At 43.6% G+C, this 18,292-nt stretch overlaps 1 protein-coding gene across 1 annotated transcript in view; it reads right to left on the bottom strand.

The window, feature by feature from the left end:
- STAG1 (STAG1 cohesin complex component) overlaps positions 1-782 on the bottom strand; it is a 163,170-nt gene extending 162,388 nt beyond the window's left edge. The window contains exon 1 of the mRNA XM_068421035.1: positions 759-782. The gene's annotated coding sequence lies outside the window, so the exon portion shown is untranslated. The remainder of the gene's footprint in view (positions 1-758) is intronic.
- Between the last annotated feature and the right edge of the window lie 17,510 nt (positions 783-18,292).

The following is an 18,292-nucleotide window of genomic DNA, read 5'->3' as shown; positions in this document are numbered from 1 at the left end:
TGGTGCTAAAAAGGAGTGCACCAGGAGCACTGGCACTATTTTATGGAGAATTTAGTTGAGCGGTCAAGGTAATATCCATTCACTTGTACAGCTGTATGTCACAAGAAAAAGCACTTTGCCCTTAATGTGAGGAAAAGCCAACTAAATTAATAGCTGTATTTTTCAGAAATACTTCTCGAGGAAGATGCAGTAAGTATAAAACTTCAGAGTAACTGAGAGATAATTAAAACATTTTCAGTATTATTCATTCTGTGACACACAAGGCATTAATTCTCCTACTTTGGGTTTCAAAAAGTGAATGGACGTGCTCAAATTCCATTTAGGGAAGATGCATCACATTAACAGTGAGCTAGAACAGCTCAGAATTTGAAACAAATCTTCAAGGATTTGTCATTCTTGGAAAAAGGTAATGGTGGTCATTAGCAGTCAATGATGCTAACACAAAGATGGCCCATCAACAAGCACAGTTCATAGATGAGCCTTTGCATGTTCCCCTGCCTCAAAGGGCCTTCTCAAACCTGCCCACAGACTCACCCACACAAGTCTCTACCGCAGTGGCCCAAACTATGAATGGCAAAAGCACGTGCTAGAGAAAGAACATCGATATTTTAGCAGAAAGGGGCAGATCCTGGGAAGAAGTGGAGAAATCCCCATTATCACCAGTGCAAAGTGGTTAAGAAAAGAAGCTGATGGCAAATGGAAAGGCCCCGTTCCATTTCTTTAATCCAAATCACAGTCACACAAAGACTAACAATTACCTTACTGCTAGGAGAGAGGGTGGATGGTTCAAAAACACGTATTATTTTTGGAGAAGCACCTTTCCGGGTGACAAGATGTAACTCAATACTCAGAATAATCCAGTACAGGTTCTGGTGAGCTTTGGAAGAAATTTGTGAAACTAGAGAACTTGCCAAAGAGCTTTCTTCCACTTCCCAGTAGCTTCTTGGCTACTGTTTGAGCTTCTCCAAAGGTCTGCAGGTTGCCGAGGAGTTAGCTTGGATCTTCTCTTACTGCTCGATCAGGCAGTTCCAGCACCAAAATGGACATCCAGGGCCAGCTGCTATCAACAGAGTTTCTCTTCGTTTTCTTCAGGGAGTTGCCATTATCTGAGCAGTAGTAGCCTGACAGCTATAGCAAGGATAGCTTGAGAACAGGGTGCCAAAAATCCTTCACCAGCTAAAAAGGAGGAAGCTGCTTGATTAAGCAGAAAAGTATAGCTTTTATTCCAACGATGATCTCGGAAGCTCTAAAAGGGAAAAATCTCAGAAAATACAGAGCAGACAAAAAATTCACACTGTAGTTTCTAATCCCCTATCAACTGAAGTATAAAATTAGATAAACAAGCAAAGGACTATCTTCAATTTTAACAAGGACATGGGAATATCCCAAATTATACTATGTACAAGAAGAGGATAGTCTAGCTCCGTGTTTCTTATTTAACTAAATCCAATAGAGAGATGGTAACAAGAATTTAAAAGCAGATTTTTCCCTTTTACACTCTCCCTTGTGAGCTGCAGCAGGATTTTTCTTTACTCAACTTTAACAAGTTTCATATATTAAAATAGCATCCTTAATTACTTAGAGCTTTTACAAACTTACAACATTCAAATTTTATTGCAGCTATTTTAATACCCTTAATTAGCTCATTCAGATTTTTTATGCTAAATACTCTAAATTACTGGGTACTCTACCACTGCAGTATTCTAATACTAAGACAGCTTTTTAACATTATAGATGTGACAGGTTCTCCCATTTAATGCGGTTGAGCTCACCTCCCTACTTCATTATACAGTTCATGGTCAATACAGTCCAAATTGCCAGTGGCTCTTTTCATCATTAATTACGTATTTCAAGTCCAACTCTACTCTAATCGATTCTCAGCCTGTGACCAGCAGGAAAGATAAGAGCAATCTCACCTCTTATTCTTTAACTCAGCCTGGACTGTTCTACTGTTATTACCATATTCTCCTGCCTCTGTCATACCTTGCTTTCTAAATAATGTGTTTCAATAAGGATATGCTGCTTTAAAGCGCATTTGTAAAATCTCCAGCAAAACACATGATCAATCTAACCCAAGCTTTCGGACACATCCAAAGCAGAACACACGTGCCAGACTGCCAGCTGGCCTTCCCACACCTGCCTGGAAGAGGCAACAGAAGAGAAATGTGTGCTTCAAAAGCTGTGCAACTCTAGAGCAATTTCCATCACTGATTTTTACATTTCTTTATCAAAAATGTTCAAAAATCTGGTAAATAACTTGGACGTTGGTGATGACATATGTAGAACATAGCACTGATATAAAATAGATTCAGTTTTCCCTCCCCTACAGGGTTGCCATTGAAGTCTTCTTCACCTGTGTTTGATCACAGAAACACCTGGACTCCTTCACTATAACACAACTCATACTATAAATCTAACAACTAGATACTCAGTCAAGAAAAAGGCTCCTAGAAGAGCATATGGAGCATGTAGTGTTACCACGTTACCTAGTTCACATTAAATTGATGCAATGCTGAAGCCCAACAACACTGAGCACTCCCCAAACTCCAGCCTTCCTTTGCAGTCAGAATTCAGGGAAATCTTCAGTGCTTTTGTGCCAAGGTTTTATTCAGTAATGAACTGCTGTCAATACAGCCATCTTCTAGCTTCAGATATACCGGACAGATTAAAATAATAATAATGCAAAGTAAGCCAGTTATTAGTTATTAGTCAAAATTTCCCACGCTGACTCTAAAAACATCTCACCAGCATTCAGAGAGCAATGCTGAGAAAATCCTGTGTTTTAAGCTAAAAAAAAAAAAAAAAGCTTCATGAGTTCCTTACCAATGGGTACAAAAGCCTCTTCCACGAGTTTTCAATTATTCCTCAAAGGAGGGAGCACTGATTCATTAACACCAGTGAGCAGAAATGGCACAGTTAATGTTTCTGTAACAGGAGTGCTCACGTTTTCTTTGAAGACAGAAGATATTTCTCGAACATGAAAATGCAATTTGGCAACCACGCTGGAAAAAAGGTTGTCATTTTGAGTAGCTGTTGAGCTTCAACACCAGGAGAATGAGATACCAGATCAATTGCCAAAGGAGGAAAAAAGAAAACAGAATGAGATTTTAATTCACGAGAAAAAGGGGAACCTGAACACATTTTACAGTATCATTTTTAATAGGAGGGGTTTTGACAATTCTTTTTATTTAAATGTGAACATTTAAAAGGCTGTTTATTATTGACTGTTCTCTAATGTACAATTTAATTTCTAATCCGCTTGCAAACTTCCAGACTGATGAAGACTTGGATAAAATTAAGCTGCGCAGGGAAATGGAATGGCAAACAATGAGCATGGTAGTTAAATTTGACTTGCAAATATAAAATGGTTTCCTGAAATCAACAAACAATTGTCATTAAAAGCCCAAGGTAAGATTGAAATGAACACTTAAAGTCTGCAATCTCTTTTCGGAGCAGAGCTCCCAGGTTACAGGGGAAAATGAATCCTTAAGGTCAAAAAGACAACTCCTAACCACAGTGGACAAATTTAAGGGTAAATCACTATGTCAGAAATCTGGTGAGATTCTTGCTCCTAACACTGAACCATCCAGTTCTTTGCTGTCAGAAGCAAGAAATTGTGATTCGAGTTGTTATACTCCATATTTAGTCTTGTAGCTTCCCCTTCCAACTGGCTGTTGTCCTGCTCTATTACAGCATTGGTTTTTCTTAAATTTCTTGCTTTAATTTCAGATAAGAAAGAGCTACAAGTCTGTGACACAAAAGCACAGACTTTTTTTGCTTTAAAACTAAACCAAATCTTACCAACTGACAACATACACAGCCACCCTGGAAAACCTCTCCAGACTACTACGGAGGGGCAGGAAAACAGTTTTGAAGCTTGAACAAGGAAAGGATTCTTCAAAATGTCGCAAAGTCTAAACAGAACAGAGCAGAAGAGAAACTGGCAGTGGAATTGTGCGCTACTTTCATGAAACCAGAGCAAAAGATGCCGCTAAGACTGAATGGATTTTCACATAAACACATAAAGCTCAACCACCTTATACACAAACAGTGCCAAACTCCCAAGAAATCTGAGAGCAGCTGACTTTTTTTTTTTTTTTTGCCTTGGATATTTGAGAGCTCTTAGAAGGGAAAGTAAGAGATTGATGATTAGGTTCTTCCTAGTCTATTAAAAAGGGTGATATATTGGTAAGAAAAGTGATATAATCATGGAAGGTATGAGTTTCCCTGGGTGGTACATTTGAAGTACTGATGGTCTCCTAATTGCAATGACAGGGAAGAAACCCATATTCCCAGAGAACTGGCCAGGTTACTTGAGAAACCATTTACTACACACTGTTATACCTAGGAAAATGCTCAATTACAGAACAAAGCATGCTCCATTAGCTTGAGAGCCACAGTAAGAAATGTGGTTGCCACAGATGTACAGAATCAAAATGCCAACTACTCCACCCCCAAACCAACCTCAGTATCACAATTATTATACATCAGACCACAAACTGCTCTCTAACCTGCAGAGATACCTGTCTGCCAACATGCCTTTGCTAACAACCACCACCAAACAAACAGCACAGCAAAATACAGCTAATGCTGCTGGGGAACTGTAGCTCAACAAAGAGAGGACACACAGGAGGAAAGGAAGGTTGTTCAATCACTGTCATCTTAGTTTTTTCACTAATGAGAGACTTGTTCATCTGCTGAAAAAACAACTGCTGACAAATTTCAAATTCATTCAATGTGTTTCCAAAAAAAAAAAAAAGTACAAACTTAGTGGCTAATGGCGAATTGGCAAAGACAGACAGCACTGTGGCTGCTAAGTGAAACACACAATATCCCCTATTTTATTCCGAGAGCTGTATAGAGCACTTGTTCCCTCCCGGAGGCATGGCCTGGAACAGCCCCCTAAGCCCTGCCAGGCAGATGACCTTGTGCTCCAAGCAGGAGCCAAACTGCTCGTAGAGGAAGCAGCGACAAGGGTGGAGGGAACAGCAGCTCATCAGTCACAGGCAGGCACTTGGGGGTGACGGGAGGGCAGCAAAGGTGATGGCAGTGATTGTCACCTAAATAAAGAGGTGGGAAAACACTAATCAAGAACAAAAATGCACTTAAAAAAAAAATATTAGGCATGTTTATCAATATAAAGCTACTAAATGAACAAAATTCAGTAAAGCCTAGAAAACACAAGCCAGTTCCATTGCAATTCTAAATCTTCATCTGACCTCTATCAATAGTCCCAAGAAAAATTAGCTTGTAAAACACATTAGGAGTTTCAAAATAAGCAAACAAGGCATGAAATCCAAGTTTCAAGTCGTCATGCACTTAAAAATAGTACCAATTCAGATCTATGTCCCAAGTTACTCACTGAAGATTACACACTGATGGGAAACAAATACTATTATTTGAAGAAGCCAGAATCCAAGTAGTTAATAAATGTGGCTAATTAAGTCATAACTAGAAGCTTGGTTTCAAGGCTCAAAACAACCCTACTTGGTACAGAAGTATACCTACAGTCTCAAAGAAAGAAAAGCTGAAAATACAGTCTGTACTGAAGAGAGTTGTTTCTTAGACAAATTTTAGAGGAAGAATGTAAAAAACAGAGACTATATTCTCATTAAATGTATCCCTTTTCACTTTTTTAGCCTGCATTTTTTAAATTCCTTTCCCATTTTTTTTCCTTTTTTCTTAAAGCTATTATACTTTTACCATGAAAAAGCAAATCCTCTTTCTGTATTGTCAGTAGTCATGAAGGTTTGTACCATTTTATAGTAACAAAAAACCAGCATTTGAAATCAAAGGATGTAAAGAAACCGACGTTCCACATATGCTTTCAACAGCTTGACACCGAACAAACAAGGCAGCCTCTTTCTTCACTACTCTTCATGAATATTGAAGACTGCAGCTAATCAAATGACAACACAGACAACTGCATCAGGCACCATCATCAAAGTCCTGATTCTCCTAGATAAGAGCAAGTAAGAAAGCCACAGCTCCTGTTTGATCAAATATCATCAGCCAAGAAACTAACAAAATGTTTATATTGTCCATCTTGCTGACCACACAGGGGACGCTGTTTTTACCAAGGGGCAAATATCAACTTGTTTCACCTGTGACGACTGTTTTCCATGCTGGTCCCCATCCCCCTTTTCATTCCTCCATTTGTGAGGAGGGTGAACATGCCTCTCTGAGCGACAGAAACCAACAGCGAACCCAGATACGCAACCAAGTGCGGGCCAACGCAGAACCTCTAACGCTGGGACTGCTTGCAAAGCCTTCCATGAGCTACAAACCAAAGGATGACAGTAGAGCAATGGAGCCTTCCGAAGAGCTCTTCAAAATAAACAAGAGAGCAACGCACCCAGCACTAGTAAATCTTCAGCATTAAAGCAGGGAGCCCAGTCTGGGGTTGCAGGCTGTAAGATATGAACTGATAGGAGAAAGTCTACAAAGCAGTGAGCTGGATCAGAAGACAAGAAAAGATCTACAAGGAAACACTGGAAGAACTGGAATATAAAGACACACAGTTTGTGTTAGAGAAGATATTGAGGGGGAAAAAAAAAAATCATACATCAAATACATCCAGGTACGTCAAAAATAGCTGGACATGACCAAATAAAAATCAAAGTTTACTGCAAATTGTGTCGGTTAAACATTAGGAAAAAAACAAGCAGTAAGAATATAAAGCACTGGAATAAGCTGCTTAAGAAATGCAGTGGAATTTCCAGCAATTAAGAGATTAGACAAGCTTCTGTCAAGAATATTGTAAATGATCTTCCCTCAAGACAGAGAAAGGGATTAACTCAAGGTCTCTCTTCATCCTTTTTTTGTTCAGTATTCTTCCAGGAACAAAGAAAGCCCAGGCAGAACCACAAAAGTAAAAGTAAATAAATAACCATTCTGGTACAAGTCCATTGTTACAGTAAAACACAAGATCACCCAAGATCTCAGAATGCTACAGCTTTAATATTCCTTAGTGGCTGTACAAGGAATACGAGTTTAGATTCAGAGTTATGTCGCTAGGGATTCTAGCAATGCACCAAAAAAAAAAATCAGTGAAAAAATTAAAATAATTAGATATAAACACACTTTAATAGTCTCCCCAATACCAGTCATTTCGTTAGATAAAACTTCAGCAGTAAAAATCTTTATAATGTACATTCTCACAACACAGCACGTCCCAGTTAGAGGATGAAGATGTCGAAATGATGAAGACTTCGCAATTTTTCAAAAATAAACTACTGTTCCTAAAGGAAAATAATTACATGACAAAATAATAGTGTATTTCTGCTTGAAAGCCAGGTGCTAGAAGACTGCAAAGCAGATATTACAGGAACCTGTGAACCACCTGAATGTTTTGGGTAGTGGTCTTCAAGAAAACATACTAGAAGGTTAAATCTGTGTTGGTAATACAGGAAAATCCTTACGAGCTGGAGAGTAAGGAAAAAAGTTTGTAAGGAACAGAATATGGAGGGGGCAGGGTGGTCTCAATTTTTCTCATCATGTATGATCAGAATATTTAGAATTAAGGGGGGAAAATGGTATTAAGAGTGAGACCACTGATACCCACACAACAAACGAAGTCACCAAAAGGCTCCTCAACACAGTAACCTCTCACTCGGGTATCGTAGCAAAATTGAGACATTCTATGTATGGACAATTTTGCTCACCTTTTTAATGCACTTTGAAGCACTAACAATTCTGATCACGACATCATCAGGTAGCTTTTGGCAAGGTTAAAAGCAGTTTATGTTGTTCTTTTACTTCATACTCCACTATGACATTTTAAACTGCCCAAGCACAAAAATGTTGTTATATCCTGCTAGTTTTACTAATTTTCCCATGCTGGTGTCTGTTTAAGTTGCTCTGGAAGATTTCAGCCAAAACAAACGTTCTCTCCTAAACAAAGTTAGGAAAAACATTTGTTGTTGTTTGAGTTCTCAGTACCTTGCATGCTTTGGAGGAAACGTGAATATAGCACAAAAAATACCCAACTGGCAAGGTCTGCCCTTCAGCAGCTTATTGACAACAGACAGAGGATTTGAAGCCTGGCTTTCAAGCCCTGGAAGTTATGCTTAAGATATGGGGAATGGCTTGTGTTTACGGAGTGACAGACTGATGTCTGTCAAACCCCTGTCCTTCCTGACCAAGGTTACTCTCACTGTGGCACATGCAGTCTGTTCCTTAGGCAAAATCTGCACAACAATGAAATCTGCTAAGTGCAGACCCACTCAGAAAAACAGAGCTTGTAGTCCCTTCCAAGATACCATTTACTATTTTGCAGATGCTTATAAACTCATCAAGCTATGTGGATTTTTTTTTTTTAAGCAACAACTTACAGCTATCACATTAAAGCCCCAGAATAGGTCAACTGCAGGTCTTTACTATGTGGGAAAACTCAGCAGGAGTTTCCGACTGAAATCCTTAGGAAAAAAAAATGTGTATTTACCACAGCCAAAAAACTTCCTTAATCTCATCTTCAAGAATTAATTTGAATAATTTGTGTTGGAACACAATAAAAATAATCAATCTACAGCTAAAAACCTAATACAGGAATTTCCAGTCTGAATGGTTTGTTTGTCAGGGGCATACATTATCTGAAACAAGATTTGAATAACCGCCTAACAATACCCATCTCAACCACAGGCATGCTCATCTGAGCCGTCTCTAACGATGTAATAACCAAAGTTCCCCTTTAGGATTAAAAAAAATCCCCAGCCACTAAATCCCTAACTGCTAAGAAGAAAATAACAAATGAGGCTGTTCTGTGTCTTAAAGTTTTGGTCTTTGTTGCTGTTAAAAAGGAAACTCTGGTGAACGTAAGATGACATTCAAATCATTTCTAACCTTCTACCAACATGTTCTTCCCCTTCTTCACCAACAGCTTTTTGTCTTCTCAATTTAAGCCTCCATTTCAGGGAACTCTACCAGTAACGTCAGGTGCAGGAGCTCGCAGGAAGAACAGAATGGTTCTTAAACTAACCTGAGAGACACATTCTTCTTTTGAGTCATCTCTGAAAGAGTCTGACATGCAAAGAGCATTAGCAATAGCTTGACCAGAGCTTGGTTTTTTTAATAAAACACACTACTTCAAAGAAAAGCATGGAGCTGAAGGAGCTGTAGTTACTTTGCACAACACTTTCTCTACCAGCTGCCACCAGCATGCGATGGGAACAGTCTGGTTTGTTCCCCCCATCACCTCATTTGGTCCGAAGGGAGCCCACTGTGCAGTTATTTCTTCTGGCAAGCTACAAGCCAATGTTTGTGTGCATTCCTGTGTTCTTATTGTACAAATTCCTATGTGTTTGTTCCATCATACCTTAGCTCCATAAGGTTTTCCCTGTGTCATGCTCACCTCTGCCAGTAACAGTGAACCTGCACACGCACTCAGGATTCAAACAGTATGAATAAATCTAATGACACTTTGTAACCTTTCGCAATGGTGCTACTTGCCATTTAGTGGTCTTGTAGGTGAAGAGATCAGAACTGGGGAACTACAAATCAGTACAGGTGTCCCACACGCTGAATGCTTTTTGTGATTACTGTCACAGAAAGTCCTGCTCTCTTGACATCAGCTTGAATGCAAACATGACTCATGAAGGAGCAACACGCTGCCTTTGGGACAGAGGCAGATACAATAGTTACACTCTAGATGTGGGTGTTATCAAAGCATGACTTTAGGTCAGGGAAGTTGTTTGAGGGAGAGACAACAAAGGAGCTGACTGCCAAAAATTTATGGGCAAGTCAGATGTGAAAGGGTTATTCTTAGCTGTGTATTTCACAATAAAATGAACTCCATGAGTGACATACCCTAGCAACACCTCAGCATTTACTCCAGAAAACGCAGGTGGTGTATCCTGGCATTACACGGACAGAGACTCCAGGTTCTGTGCGGATGCTATGGATGATGCTGGTGAATAAAACATCCTTGCAAAAGGCCTGGCGCTCCTCAGGGATGAAGTCCTGGCAGGAGTCTCTAAGAAAATATTCTGAAGGTTTTGAAAAGGTACACTGTCAAGTTTTCACAGTTTCGGAACAACGCATTTGCCTAGGGAAAAGAAAGTGCCTAGGAAATAACGGCAGCTACAACTGACAACTCCTCCCCTGCCCCCCAGATGTGACGCTTTGCTTCCCTTGATTCTTACTCCTCACTTACGCCCTGGTCTTCTCCCTCTCAACCTTCTACCTGGACACCAACATGCTCTAAATCAACAAACAGTGAGGAGAAATCAGAAAAGTAACACATACCAATGGGAAAAGTTTATTTTACCGGCTTTAACGGCTATGACATTAACGAACGTTTCAACTCACAGACAAGAAATTCACGATTCAATAGCCACCTCAGGCAGTCAGAGTTTACACAGGACAACCACGCACCAGTGCTTCCAGTCCCTGACGCCAGTGCTCTGTAATTACAACACACCAACAGAAACAGAAGCGTGTAAAAACTCTCCTTTGCAAAGCAAAAGATAGGCAGCTTCTCTGGTTTCTTTTGGGGAGAAAACAAAATATAACAGTACGATATTGAAACACACGTTTAAGAAAAATGCCAGGAGTGGGACATTTCACTTCCATTCCTTTTCTGACAGTGCCAGTACCATAGGTTATACCTGAAACTTGACTTTATTGCCTGTGTTCTCCCACTCACTCACAACCCTGAAGAGTGAGGAAGTCTTCTGTTCCACTCTGATGGTTCCACTCGTTACACTCCAACTTTGGGGCTGTTTGATAGGACCCAACCACAAGTCCTCGCTGCCATCCAACCTACCGTCCTCTCTTCCACCTCAGCAAAAGGACAGCACTGCCATAATTCAGATTGGCCATTTTTAATGAAATTGTACAATATTCTGCACATCTCTTCCTCTTCAGGTGCTGAACACACCCAGCACCTTGTACAACAGCATAATAATTAGTATTCAAAAATTCCCTAAAACTTTTTGAAACGTTAATTAAATTTCAGCTCCATCTTATCACTTTGGCAGAGAACATTCTTCCAAATGGAGCTTACAGAAACAACACATATTAAAGAGAAAAAAATTACCCATGTTACTGGGGAAGGCAAGAGATATGCACAAACCCACAGAAATGATGCCATTTCTTCTGACCCACTATACCAACTCTTTTCAGAGGGATGAGAAAGGACACATTACAGGCAAATTTTATTTATGTAAGTACAAGTAGAACAATCAGCTAGTGCTAAAATAGAAAAAGCCTCAAAGAGCTGAAGAAAAACTCTGGAACAGAAAGGAGATGAAGAATAAACAAACCCTGATCTGTAACTAAAAGGGCAGAGTACCCAAAACGTCGCAGTCTCTCAGAGAAGTCCTTCAGAAGGCTTGGTAGCTATCCTTACCATTCTAATTCTCTATTTTCACTCACACTTTCATTCTCAGAGCACTATGTATGGAAGAACACAAACGTTACAGGCCACTAAGGGCAGTCTGGAAGTGCTCAAGGGAAGGCAGACCCTTAAACTTCAGCTCTGTAAGCAAGGACAATCTCAATGGCAGTGACTTGCACTCCCTGTACTGTATTATTTCTTTTACAGTATTCCTGCAACTGTGTTGTTTTCTTTGGGTTTTTTTTTTTAAGCTCAGTATCCAACAGAAACAGGCCTACATGGCTCTATTTTGTGTGCTTATCCTTCTCTCTCCGTCCTTTTCTCCAGTTCCCACTACCAATAATTATCAGTCCCTGGACCAATTTCCACTGAACTCAGGAAAACAGAGATCCCAAAATATATAATTTCCTTCACATTTTAAACAAATATTAATTTCTTAGAAGAGAGGTTCTTAATTCCTCTCCCCTAAGCAGTGTCCTATTAAGGTAAGGCTACAGGAAAAACAAAATTATTAGACACCAAAGAAGCCACGTAAGAGTAAATCAAAAGAAAACAGCCTTCAAAAAATTCTGCTGCTCGAAGCAGTGCTTACTCTTGAGCACAATTTATAATTGTGTTTACTCTCTCACCTAACACTTCGTGGTGCTATGGTCTAGTGAGCCTAACTTGGTAGAAACTATTCTAGAAGATTCATCAGTAGACACCTAAATAGACGACGGCATTTAGATGGGGGAAATCAATCCCACTTTCGTACACGGAAGTCAAGTTCCACAAACCTACAGGAGCTTTCTAGAAGATCTCCCTTATCCACACACCAATGGACTCTGCTTGATAAAGCCTGCTTTAATTTCCAAGAGACATTTAACAAGATTCTTCACAAAAGGCTCTTAAAGAAATGGAGCTGCCATGGCCATGAAAGGCCTTGCATGGACAGGTTATCTGGTTAAAAGAGGAAACAAAAGGCAAAACAAATGGTCATTTCTGACAATAGAGTAAGGCCACCAGTGAAACTCCACAGGAATATGAGCTGGAGCCCAAATCATTTGAGACATTCTTACATCTGGAAAAGGAGGTGAATGCTGACAATTTGCTGGTGACTCCAAGTTATTCATGGTAAGGCAGGCAGGACCAGCCGAAAAAACTGGAAGAACTAACACAGGTTACAGACAGCAAAGCTGTCTGAGGGAATTCAGTAAAGGTAAGAGTTACCCACAGGAATCCCAACTTCACACACCAGTGACGGGCTCCAAGCTGAACACTGCCACCCAGGGCGAGCGCACACAGCTGACCAGTCTCCCGCCTGAAGAAGGAAAGGTCTCGAGCTCCAGAACCATTTTTCCCCAAAACGTTCTTGCCACTGACCTTGCATCACCTCTAGCAACATCTTACCCTGATGGCCTGATTCAATTCATTCAAGTAGCCCAAGGAAAGGCCAAGCCAGCAGCAGCACTAGCACAAAGGAAAGGGAGGAACTGTGCAGCTGTGGAGAAAGAGATTCCTCTCTCAGCTGTGGCAGGCTGGCAGATCAGCTCAACCATCTGGTGCAATTCCACTGGCAGGAACCAGTGCTTGTGGTCCTAGTGAACAGATCTAAGAAAGTAACAGTGCAAAACTGTCACATTGATCACTCATTTAAGATGGAATTCATTACCCATTTGCAAATGAAGTTTTATTTTCCACTTATTAACACTAACACATTGGTATCTTCCTAGTCCTTGGGGATTCTAACCCTACAAAAGAGAGAGAAACCCTTATGTGGGGGAGAGCAAACAGATTCTCAGCTCGTCGTTTGATTTTTGTTTCAAAAAACACCACCACATGCTATCCTCTAGTATATTAAAAAATGCGTCCAAGATAAACTGTTTTGATTTTTATTATTTTATTGTAGAAAAACATGACATGTAGAAATAATTCTGACACACATGCCTATTCCTATATAACTCTACAAAGAAATACTCTTTTCCTATGAGCTGAACAATCTGTCAACACTGTTTTCACTCAGCTAACCTGCCAACACAACACAAGTCTGCTATATGGAGAGTTACAGAATACAGACCCATTAGATTTATTTATAGAATAAATAGCGCGTATTCTGGTGAACGCCTGCACAGGGAGGAACACAGTCGGCTGGATGTTGCTCCTGCTGCTTTCTAGTAAAACATTACTTTCGGGAACCACCTGAAACAACTTGCCTTTCAGCTGAGGGGGGACAGACTTAAGAACTCAACCTCTTGCTCTGAATTCTGCAATAAACGATTAATAACTGTGAGATTGGAACTCAGAATACACTCCCACATCAAGCTCTTGTGTCTAATAACGCTGGCTGAGAGGCCTGTCCCACCAGTGTCGTGCAACCAATGCCTTTTTGCATATTCTAAGACTGAGCCTACAAACCCACCCTGGCAGGACTAGCACCATAATCACGGAAGGAGCATTTGGCAGTATCGAAGTTGAGTACTTGAATGCTTGAGAGGGGACAAAAGCCTTGTATTTGCACCAGTTGTACCAAATATTACATTATCTGTACTTATAAACGGGTATTTTCTTCCAAAATAAGGTGGGTTTAAGATTGCATAACCTGAAAGCAGAGTTACCAAATTTATCAAGTTTATATTGAACCTACAGTTCAAAACAGGATACGCATGATACAGTTTGGGCTCAGTAAAGATACCCTGATGAATCTGTTGTCCAAGGCACACTGCTATCTCAAGCACACTGTTATTATTAAAAAGCATTTTCTGAAATACTAAAATGCCTGCAGAGATGCAAATGAGGAAACGTTGCAAAACCATCAAAACCAGAAGCGTAGTTCCTTCTAACGTGAGCTAAAGGACCCAAGTTCCTGGGTGTCCTCTCACGAATGATACACACAACTTGTCAAGTGGTGAAACCATTACCTACACTCAGACCTTCAATAGGACATGTCAAAAATGAGCAAGTAGTGACAAAATCAGAACTAGGGAGAAGATTCCCTCTGCAGCTCCTTCTCTTCAGCTCTTTCACACAGCTGAAGGTGGTGTCTACCTTAAAAAAAAAAAATCAGCATGGACTTTCCCAAAACAACACTTGTTTTTGGAAGTGTATTTTCAGACTAAGAAGTTGCAACAGAGAGTCGTGATAATGTTCTCTCAGCATTTTCTACAGGAACAAAGAAATATGTCTTTGTATTCTGATCACATACTCAACACCCAAACCAACAAAGTGAAATCGGTTTGGAAAAGCAAAATATTGCTAGGAATAAAGCATATCTCTAGATGCCCTGGACAGAAACGTGAAAACAATTATCTGCAGGTGAACTCAAATTTTGTAGGATTTCTCTTCTGAGAAAGAAAACCAACTCTACTCCCTTCCATTTTTAGCCAAGTGAGTGAACAGTGGCACTGCAAGCAAGAGCAGATGGCAATTTGCAATGGGAGACTTTCAGAGCTCCACCTGGCAAATTTGAGTGACCACAAGTAATATGCCAGAACTTTAAAAAGCATGAAGTATCTTACAGATCTGGGTTGACGTTTCGAATCCCAAAGCCAGTACGTCAGGTTTAGCTAAGGCGCCTCCTCATCTTGGTGCCAGACTTCAGTATCACCTTCTGGTTTTGACTCCAAGCGCCAGAAGCCAGAGCCTCACCCGAACACTCGGGCACTTCAAGGTGCACAACGGGGAGAGTCAGATCCCTCCAAGGCCAACCACCCGCTCAGCAGCACCGCGTCCAAATTTACTCTTTACCATTCCCACACAGCTGAAGTGGATGAGAAGACAAGTTCACCGCCTTCCGTATGTCTTGTGTTAACTACACAAGCTAACCAGCACTTCCAAATCTTCAGCAGGGTGTTCCAATCTTTTGTGCATTTTACCAGAAAACAATTTACAAATGTTAGGATAAAGACACCTTCTTATCACAATAAATGACTTTTCTTAGGAAGTCATCAAAATTAAGCATTTCTCTCCCATTGCTTCCTTACACTTCTACAGGTTCACTCACCTACCAAAATGATATTTAAAAGCCAGCGTTTAGCCATCTTGTATCAGGGCAAATCTTTGCAACAAAGGGAAAGAAAGGAGAGAATCCAAAGTCACCAGAGCAAACTTGAGGCACATTTTCTTCTTTAGGAGAGGGTTCTTTCCAACCAAAAATATTCAATTGTTGAGTTTCTGAACATCCCGAGTAACTCATTTTGCCAATGCACCCAAATATTTGATGTTCGTGAACCTTCTCAACTATCAAAAGACGCACTGTGGTTTTGGTAGATGTCACATAAAAAATCTGCACAGTGTGGAAGGCAGAGTATGGACAGAGACAGTCGCTGAACAGCTTGGAGACCCCAGTCAGAAAGCTCTAATATCAGGGTTTCAGCTGCCCACGGCATATTGCGTGTGGACGTCTGGCCATAAATGCTGTCTCTCATAGTGAATTTATCAACTTCAGCACATTTGTGAAATGTTAGGAACCACCAGAGACCATGAGCTGCCAAATGCCACGTGCTCCAGTTTGTAGAAGAGGTACTTTGAACCTCCACAGCGGGCACTAACTGTTCATTCAGCTTCAGGAAAGTACCATTTTCCACTACCCCCTCCAACTGCTGTAAATCCACAAGCGTGTCCGTCAGCAGCAACAACTAAGAATTTCAACTGAACGCTCTCTGTTGAGCAGCCAGTAAAAATTACAGATTAATCATAACCCTGGAGTTAGCCCCTCCGCTCCTGCTCACCAGGAAATCCTGCTGCCTCACGGGTTGGCTTGCCGTTTCAGAAACCTCTGCACCCACCACGCGTGCTTTCTCAGGCTATCCACCAAAAATTCATCACAGTTGAGTCAGAAAGAAAGAAAGAATAAACCGGCCTCTAGTTCCACAAAGTAAGAACTTCTTCTCATAGTCAGGACATCTTTCAACAGACAAGGTACATACTGCCTTGTGGTCCAGTGATTTCTTCATCGATTGATGGATTCTACTGTAGAAACGCTCATCAAATGACCTTGCTATCTACAGATGAACAAAAAACCCTCACTAGACGAGACAAAACTGCTTTGGATCCAGAGAAGCTGGACTAATCCTTCTCCCATACCACTCCTATCACTAGTGTAATAACACAGAAAAGTTAAGCAAGTCTTAAGATGCCTGAATCCAGACATTAATGTCATCCATCAGACCAAACACATGACACAGTTTAAGAAGAGTTGCATTGGTGGTGTGATCTGGAGAAGGCTTTTCATTCCTCAGCAACTTAATAAACATTATTACTAGACGAACTCTACTGAGCTGCAAGTACCGCAAAATTGTGTGGAACACAACTGAAATCATCAATACTTACAAAGCAGCTCAATTTAAATTAAACTCACACTGTCTTAGCACAAACTATGTTTTTTGACGCCGATATTGGCAGTCACATCCCTTTAAGTTGCTCTACAGATACTACTACTACCTTCTTCCTCCCAAGTCACACTTCATCCCATCAACTGCTCACACTCCCCACACCACCCCAGGAACACACAGAAAGCCCGACACACCTGCCCACCACCTCCCAGCGTAGGCCAGTCACCAAGTCACCAGCACCCATCACAGAATTCTTCCTACCAAGCAAAACCCTTGTTCTTTTTGCTGCCGAGCGCTCAGCACCCCGGCCTGGTGTTCCAGCCTCTTCCCACCTCGCAGCACCGGTCAGAGGGCATCGCCTGCGCTTGGCTTCTCCCCAGAGCCACGCTTCCCAGCTCCGGTACCACCAGAGCAGCCACCCTACCCCCAGCCACCCCCGGGGCTCAGCGCGCTGCCTCTCCCGCCCCAAAGGCCAGGGAAACACCGCGGCTGCATGGCAGGGGTCTGCCGCCCCTCCGCCAGCCGAGGAGCGGCCTCTCGGCCCCGGGCCGGGCAGGCTGCACGTCCCTGCCCGCCCCACCGCTGTCCCCTCGCCCCGCTGCTACCGCACCAGCAACTTGGGGACAAGCAACGGCGGGCCAGGGGGTCCACAGCCCCGCACGCCCCCCGGTCTGTGCCCCCCCAACCCCGCCTGTCCCCCCTGGACGCCAGCCAGGCGCTGGCGGCGCTGGGGCGGCCCGGGCGCTCCCGCCGCCCTCCCCCGGGCCGGGCCTGGCCCAGGTGGCGGCTGGGGCCGGGCCGGGCCGAGCCGAAGCGGGCAGCCCACCAGCTCCCGCAACTTTCCCTCCCCGCAGCCACGGCACCAACTCCGCTGCCGCCACCCGGGCCGGCCGGGGGCCGCCGCCGCCGTGCCCCGCGCGGCGGAAGCGCCACCCCCGCTCCGCCTGAGCATCCCCCGCCGCCGCCCGGGCCGCCCCCGCCCCCCGCAGCCCTGGGCCGCGCAGCGGGAGCGCCGCCGCCGCCGCCCGGAGCGGGGCGCAGGCCCGGCAGCGGGAGAGGCCGCCGAGCTCGGCCCGGCGCCCCCGGCAGCCCCGGCGGGGACAATGAGATGGCGGCGAAGAGCGCCGCGCCCGGGGGACCCGTTGCTCCGGCAGGAGCCGCCCCGCCCCGCGCCGCCTCCTCTTCCCTCCCCTCCCCTTCTCCTCTCTCCTCGCACGGGCAGCGCCCGCTCCCGGCCCGGCCGCCGCGGAGACCGAGCGAGCGAGCGGCCCCGGCCCGCTGCCCCCGCCCCTCGCGCCTCCATCTTGGATCGGCGCCTCAGCGCCCTCCCTCCCCCGCGCCCCGCTCACCTCTGGCCGCGCCGCGCCGGGGCCGGGGCGGCACCCCGGGAGCCTTGCGGAGCGGCTGGCGCTGCGGGGTCCGGGCGGGTGCGGGCCGGGGCCGGGGCGGCGGCGCTGGCGGGGGCCGCGCTCACCGGAAGCCGCAATCCTAAACCGCCATCTGGCGGCATTTCCGACCCGCCAATGGCGCAGCCGCCGCCGCGCGCCGGACCCCCAGCGCCCCCTGGCGCCCGCCCGCCGCCACTGCGCGCCCGCCTGCCGCCGCCGCCGCGCGGGGAGGGCGGGGGGAAGCGGGGGACGCCGCAAGT

Source organism: Nyctibius grandis, chromosome 32 (genome assembly GCF_013368605.1).
Source record: "Nyctibius grandis isolate bNycGra1 chromosome 32, bNycGra1.pri, whole genome shotgun sequence".
Taxonomy (NCBI): Eukaryota; Metazoa; Chordata; class Aves; order Nyctibiiformes; family Nyctibiidae; genus Nyctibius; species Nyctibius grandis.
Note: the sequence above shows the minus strand (reverse complement) of the source record. Positions and strands in the feature narration are given on the sequence as shown.